Source organism: Hyla sarda, chromosome 6 (genome assembly GCF_029499605.1).
Source record: "Hyla sarda isolate aHylSar1 chromosome 6, aHylSar1.hap1, whole genome shotgun sequence".
NCBI classification, from domain to species: Eukaryota; Metazoa; Chordata; class Amphibia; order Anura; family Hylidae; genus Hyla; species Hyla sarda.
Window position 1 is genome coordinate 208,730,336 of NC_079194.1, and position 7,771 is coordinate 208,738,106.

Consider the following 7,771-nt stretch of genomic DNA (forward strand, 5'->3'; position numbering starts at 1 on the left):
AAATCCTTCTGGGAAAATGTCTTGTGGACAGATGAGACCAAGATAGAGCTTTTTGGTAAAGCACATCATTCTACTGTTTACCGAAAACGGAATGAGACCTACAAAGAAAAGAACAAAGTACCTACAGTGAAATATGGTGGCGGTTCAGTGATGTTTTGGGGTTGTTTTGCTGCCTCTGGCACTGGGTGCCTTGAATGTGTGCAAGGCATCATGACATCTGAGGATAACTAACAGATTTTGGGTCGCACTGTACAGCCCAGTGTCAGAAAGCTGGGTTTGAGTCCGAGATCTTTGGTCTTCCAGCAGGACAATGACTCCAAACATACATCAAAAAGCACCAGGAGATGGATGGCAGCAAAGCGCTGGAGAGATCTGAAGTGGCAGCAATGAGTCCAGATCTAAATCCCATTGAACACCTGTGAAGAGATCTTAAAATTGCTGTTGTGAAAAGGCGCCTTCCAATTAGAGAGACCTGGAGCAGTTTGCAAAGGAAGAGTGGTCAAACCTTCCGGCTGAGAGGTGTAAGAAGCGACAGATTTCAGTAATTTTTTCCAAAGGGTGTGCAACCAAATATTAAGTTAAGGGGCCAATAATGTTGTCCAGCCCATTTTTGGAGTTTGGTGTGACATTATGTCCAATTTGCTTTTTTTCCCTCCTTTTTTGGTTTATTTTCAATACACACAAAGGGAATAAACATGTATATAGCAAAACATGTGTTACTGCAATCCTTTTCTGTGAGAAATACTTCATTTTCTAGAAACATTTCTGGGGTGCCAACATTTACGGCCATGACTGTATATGATCCGCCAGAAACTCCAGCTAAACATCGGGGTGCACAACATCCATACAGCTGAATGTCTGCTCGTTCAACTGCAATGTAGAGCCCCACAGAACTTCTCCCACACATATGGGCATTACTTGACTTGTAGTCCTTCACCGCAGATCTACAGGACCTCAGTGGTGAGAGGCGTATAACACCAAAACAACCACTCCATACAATTGGAGCATCACATATCAAAATTACTATACGGTATATTATATGATATATAAGGATTTTTCTTAAAAGGTTTCATTGATGCTAAATGCAACAATTGGACATCTGGCTACAACTATTGCTATATTTTTGCTTCTACGTTGATACTAGAGATGAGTGAACTTACAGTAAATTCGATTCGTCACCAACTTCTCGGCTCGGCAGTTGATTACTTTTCCTGCATAAATTAGTTCAGCTTTCAGGTGCTCCCGTGGGCTGGAAAAGGTGGATACAGTCCTAGGAGACTCTTTCCTAGGAATGTATCCACCTTTTCCAGCCCACAGGAGCACCGGAAAGCTGAACTAAAATATGCAGGATAAGTCATCAACTGCCAGGCCGAGAAGTTCGTGACTAATCGAATTTACTGTAAGTTCGCTCATCTCTAGTTGATACAACAATTACATATACTGCTACTAGAGATGACCGAACTTACAGTAAATTCGATTCGTCACGAACTTCTCGGCTCGGCAGTTGATGCCTTTTCCTGCGTAAATTAGTTCAGCCTTCAGGTGCTCCGGTGGGCTGGAAAAGGTGGATACAGTCCTAGGAAAGAGTCTCCTAGGACTGTATCCAGCTTTTCCAGCCCACCGGAGCACCGGAAAGCTGAACTAATTTATGCAGGAAAAGGCATCAACTGCCGAGCCGAGAAGTTTGTGACGAATCGAATTTACTTTAAGTTCACTCATCTCTAACTGCTACAGCAGAGTATGCTTTTGTCTATACCAGTGGTCCCCAAACTGTGGCCCTCCAGATGTTGCAAAACTACAATTCCCAGCATGCCTGGACAGCCGTAGGCTGTCCATGCATACTGGGAATTGTAGTTTTGCAACATCTGGAGGGCCACAGTTTGGAGACCACTGGTCTATACCAAGGACAGTGGACATATTTTATAACCATTTATTCTAGGTATACTGTTATGAAAATTGATTTGCATACTGTTATGTGAGTAAATCGCAAGGGCCCTGCGGTCTCTCATTCACTGAGATATTATATTTTATTTCATAATATTTTTATTCTATTGTTAAGTGTATTTTTAACATATTTCAATAGAAATAATAAATACACTTATAACTTAGAGGACTGCTATTTGTTTAATTGGACCTTTTCAGCTTTATCTGAGCAGCCAAGCACCAGTCCCAGTAGCACACTGCGCCAGAAATGGCAGCTCCCAAGTCCGCAAAGGCCACAGGTCATCGTTAAAGTCACCTTCAGAAGTGTGTAATATGGATGCATTTGTGTGACTGTATTGCAGCTGAAAGTCCTAGCTCAACCATGGAACTTATGATCCAAACTGTCATAGATTCCTAGAAGCGACCCTAAGGGGTATTCCATCTCATAACATAATGCTAGAGTACAGCATCACCTTATAACGTGGACCCCCACTGATTGTGATAATTAAGGGAATGCAGTGCTGGTTCGGAGTTCTTCACACAGCGGAGCTCACAGATAAGTGCTAACTTGAGTGGGCCCATGCTGCAATTCCTTGGGCTGCCATCACTAGGTTTATTATTGGTGAGGGGGGATTGGACCTCTGGCAATCCCAATGATCATGTCAATGAGTTGTAGCACTGTATCTTCATCAGGGATTAAGCTCTGAGCTCCCAGCCACCAGGCTATCCAAAGAACAACAGGTCTCATTTGAGCATGGCAGGATAAGGACTAAGGGGGAGATTTATCAAAACCTGTCCAGAGGAAAGTAGCTGAGTTGCCCATAGCAACCAATCAGATCACTTGAATTTTTCAGAGGCCTTTTCAAAAATTAAAGAAACGATCTGATTGGTTGCTATGGGCAACTCAGCAAATTTTCCTCTGGACAGGTTTTGATAAATCTCCCCCTAATTGTCTGATCGCAGGGGGTCCCAGTGGTTGGACCAAAATCTCCAGAACGGGCCTGTCTATTACCTCAGAGCACTTTGGCTCCGATCTTCCGAGACGAACTTGTGTGGGGATGGCCTGCTCCCCCAGTCAGCAGACGGTGCGATGTCCTCAGCCTGTAACTGACGGGGAGCACTCTGAGCTAAGAGATGGACACCATTTTGGAGATGTTGGAGTGGTTGAACCCCACGTAGACACTTATTCCATCCATTCTGCTATCAGACAGGAGAGAGCCCAGAGGAGTGCTATCAGACGGGAGAGAGCCCAGAGGAGTGCTATCAGACGGGAGAGAGCCCACAGGAGTGCTATCAGACAGGAGAGAGCCCAGAGGAGTGCTATCAGATGGGAGAGAGCCAAGAGGAGTGCTATCAGATGGGAGAGAGCCCAGAGGAGTGCTATCAGACAGGAGAGAACACAGAGGAGTGCTATCAGATGGGAGAGAGCCCAGAGGAGTGCTATCAGACAGGAGAGAGCCCAGAGGAGTACTATCAGACAGGAGAGAGCCCAGAGGAGTGCTATCAGACGGGAGAGAGCCCAGAGGAGTGCTATCAGACAGGAGAGAGCCCAGAGGAGTGCTATCAGACGGGAGAGAGCCCAGAGGAGTGCTATCAGACAGGAGAGAGCCCAGAGGAGTGCTATCAGACGGGAGAGAGCCCAGAGGAGTACTATCAGACAGGAGAGAGCACAGAGGAGTGCTATCAGATGGGAGAGAGCCCAGAGGAGTGCTACCCCACCCTCACTTACTGGACTTTGTCTATGCCTTTGATTCAGCTTGGGACAAAGCCATTATTTTATAAGCCATAATTTCTATAAAAAGGACATAACATTTTCTTATGAAGTAAATAAGAAAGGTTTATGTTTTGTCAAGATGTACAATATATATATAAAGTTTTTGTATTTGACAGTGCCTATTTAACTATCTACTCGGGGAGGGGTTAAGTAAAGCAAATAGCTTACGAGTTTAGTGACGTCACAAGGCAGCTCATCCAATCAATTGGCTTTTTTTTTTGCTCCCCCATTACCCCCTGCATGAGTGGATTGTAAATAGAAAACAATTGTTGTGGGATTGGAAGGCATGGAAGATGCAACTTGGCAACACCTTGACACGAGCTCTCAGAAGGATGTATAGCTGATAGGGTAATCATATTATCTTGACCAAAGTCATCCAGCCTTTATAATTTGGTGGCCTACGCTTAGTGTTCGTTATTAATTTTAGACCGGTAGGGTTTGACTCCCGACACAAGCACAGAGCAACAGCATGGTGATGACATGGCGCTAGTGCAAACACTTTAGCCCAGTGGTCTACAACCTGCGGACCTCCAGATGTTGCAAAACTACCACACCCAGCATGCCCGGACAGCCGTTGGCTGTCCGGGCATGCTGGGAGTTGTAGTTTCGCAACATCTGGAGGTCCGCAGGTTGTAGACCACTGCTTTAGCCTCTTCAATATATACAGTGGCTGCAAGCAGATGAACACTCGCAAACACTGCTGTAATTGTATCAATGGTAAAAGGTACTGCAGCACAGTCCTGTTAAAGGAGTAGTCCAGTGGTGACCCAGTGGTGAACAACTTATCCCCTATCCTAAGGATAGGGGATAAGTTTGAGATCGCGGGGGGTCCGACCACAGGGGCCCCCTGCGATCTCCTGTACGGAGCCCCGACAGCCCGCGGGAAGGGGGCATGTCGACCTCCACACGAAGCAGCGGCCGACACGCCCCCTCAATACAACTCTATGGCAGAGCCGAAGCGCTGCCTTTAGCAATCTCCGGCTCTGCCATAGAGATGTATTGAGGGGCCGTGTCTGCTGCTGCCGCCGCCGCCTCGTGCGGGGGTCGACACCCGCTATCTGGCCGGAGAGCCTGGCCCCCGTACAGAGAGATCGAAGGGGGCCCCAGCGGTCGGACCCCCCGCGATCTCAAACTTATCCCCTATCCTTAGGATAGGGGATAAGTTTTTCACCACTGGACTACCCCTTTAACTTCAATCAAAGCTAAAGTACCTGCACCACCAGTACTACTAGAGCTGCATTTACAGACCGGCCTGTAGCTAATGTTAATATAGAACAGACTGAAGCACCTACATGCTGGGGGTCATAGCCTGTGTATTACAAGGATGATCATTCATATAAATTAACAAGTATTACAACTTTTTTCCAATGTATCTAGCTGAAAATTCCCCTGGTTACAAGTTAAAGGGGTACTCCGGTGAAAACCTTTTTTCTTTTAAATCAACTGGTGGCAGAAAGTTACATATTTGTAAATTACTTCTATTAAAAAAAATCTTAATCCTTCCTGTACTTATTAGCTGCTGAATACTACAGAGGAAATTCTTTTCTTTTTGGAATGCTCCCTGACGACATCACGACCACAGTTCTCTCTGCTGACGTTATTATAATAACAACAATAAGTCTTTATTTATTTATTGTTGTCCTTAGTGGGATTTGAACACAAGTCCCCAGCACTGCAAGGCAGCAGTGCTAACCACTGAGCCACCATGCTGCCCTTAGCATACATCTGCTATGCATGGTTGCTAAAATGGACAGAGATGTCAGCAGAGAGCACTGTGCTCGTGATGTCATCAGTGTTCCAAAAAGAAAGGAATTTTCCTCTGTAGCATTCAGCAGGTAATAAGTACTGGAAGGATTAAGATTTTTTTTAATAGAAGTCATTTACAAATATGTTTAACTTTCTGCCACCAGTTGATTTAAAAGAAAAAAGGTTTTCACCAGAGTACCCCTTTAACAAGAAGGATGATGTGATTAAAAACAAACAAAAACAAAAAAAATTTTTTAAATTGTTCCCTTTTAGCTCCGATTGTGCTTCTTGGGTTGTCTAAGCCCAAAGAGGCTTTCACATACACCCCAACATGACCCAACACCATGTACAGCAGCCAGATTTACCCTGGACCAGTTTGATGCAGTGGAGGGTACAGGTGTGAACATAGCCTTCCTTTAGTACCTCCCATATTACTATGAAGCTGACCAGATGTCCATAGTGACCTAGGGTCACATGACTGCAGCAGCCAATTACGTTCAGGCCTATGATATCACTATGGACGCATCACTTTGCAGGGCTCCAGTAATATACCAGGCATCTTATGGGTGTTTTCCAATAGGAGCCCCATAGAGCAGCCTCAATATGTCCTCTGTGTGAGGCTCCGCCAGTTATAATCCCATCACTGAGCCGGGACATACACTACAGTATTGTCTCCATTCATGCCGCACACACACAGCCCGTACACGTTCATTCAGACAACACAGCGGCCGAGTGTAGCCGTAACAGATAACACAGGTGTGTACAGGCCGCCTATACTCCCGCCTGTACGGATATTTACCTCTCAGGTCTCCCCTCTGCAGCCCCTCGAACGGACACAACGAGCAGCAGACACAGAAACGAACGAGATCGGAAATGGAGCACAGACAAGAGATATCGAGAGACTAGGAAGAGTAGTAAACGAGCGCCCAGTGAATACTGACCCCTAGCGGCAGGGAGGCTAAGACTCTTGAGCATCACGTTCGCTTTGTTTTCATTACACACAATAATAGCTTATACTAGGCTGCGTTCACATGACAACTCGTGCCTCCAAAGCACGGACAAGTTTGGCGTTTCTTTTAGGGAGCGTTCACACGTGCATATTTTCTGCTGCAGATTTGAGACAGCAGATTTTTCTGCCCATTGAAGTCAATGGGCAGCAAAATCTGCAGCAGAAAATACGCACGTGTGAACACACCCGAAGGGTGTGTTCACACGTGCGTATTTTCTACTGCAGATTTGCAGCTGCAGATTTTGCTGCCCAGAAAAATCTGATCTGCATTCACAGCACAATTTTTTGCAGCAGTGGAATGTATTATTGAAATGGATGGCTTAGGCCAGGTTCAGACTACGGAATCTCCGGGCAGAAAATTTCCGCCCGGAGATTCCAAGTGCGGCCAGCGCTGACTGAATCAGTCGGCACTAGGACCGCGCGGACACTGCAGTCTCCAATAGACTGCAATGTGTTCCGCGCGGATTTCCGCCTGAAGAAAGAGCAACGCCTTTCTTCAGGCGGAAATTTCCAAGCGGATTTTCCATTCACAAATTCCGAAGTGTGAATTTGTGAACGGAAAACCCATTCACTATACAATACATTTTAGCAAGCGGAATTTCCGCCTGCAATTTCAAAGCAGAATTGCAGGCGGAAATTCCGTAGTCAGAACCTAGCCTTACATTGCCGTCCCCATAGTTGGCAATGCATTTCTGAGCAGATCTCCCAAAAAGATCCACCCAGAAATCCATTGCAGTCTATGGAGACAGCAATGCAGTCTGCTTGGTCCTAGCGCCGCCGGCTCGATATCCGGCAGAAATTCTGCCCACAAATTCTGCAGTGTGAACCTAGCCTTATAGTCACAGGAAATAGTGGGCATAAAAGAATGTCTAATGTCTAAAAATCGTTTCTGTCACACAGAAAGTAGGATGTTTTCACATGTTTTTGTCAGTTTTATTAAAAACATCGGCCCTGATTTACTATTGTAAACCCTTGTTTTGTTGGGTTGTGCGCCAAAATGTGTCACATTGCGCTGTAAATTGAGGGTGTTTCCCATAGCAACCAATCAGCTTTCTTCTGTTATTTTTGAAAATGCCTCTGAAAAGTGAAAAAAAGGGATCTGATTGGTTGCTATTGGCAACTGGTCATCTTTTTGTTTGCACAATTCAAATAAACCTGACCAACCGCACAATTCAAATAATCTGACCGACTCTGCGTTTTACCTAGAAAAAGGGGAGTGGCCACTGGGGAAAGGGGGCATGGCCCCAACATTTTCAAAAAAAATCCCGAAATATTTACTAATGTTTCCACAGAAAATGTGGTGGATTTGAGCTCTAGAA

At 45.4% G+C, this 7,771-nt stretch overlaps 1 protein-coding gene across 2 annotated transcripts in view; it reads right to left on the bottom strand.

Moving 5' to 3' along the window:
* Window positions 1-6,327, bottom strand: part of LOC130276664 (nuclear receptor coactivator 5-like) — a 47,549-nt gene extending 41,222 nt beyond the window's left edge. Inside the window, exon 1 of one of the 2 annotated variants that reach the window (XM_056526333.1) lies at window positions 6,243-6,327. The gene's annotated coding sequence lies outside the window, so the exon portion shown is untranslated. The remainder of the gene's footprint in view (window positions 1-6,242) is intronic. The other variant, XM_056526335.1, reaches the window with a different exon arrangement.
* Between the last annotated feature and the right edge of the window lie 1,444 nt (window positions 6,328-7,771).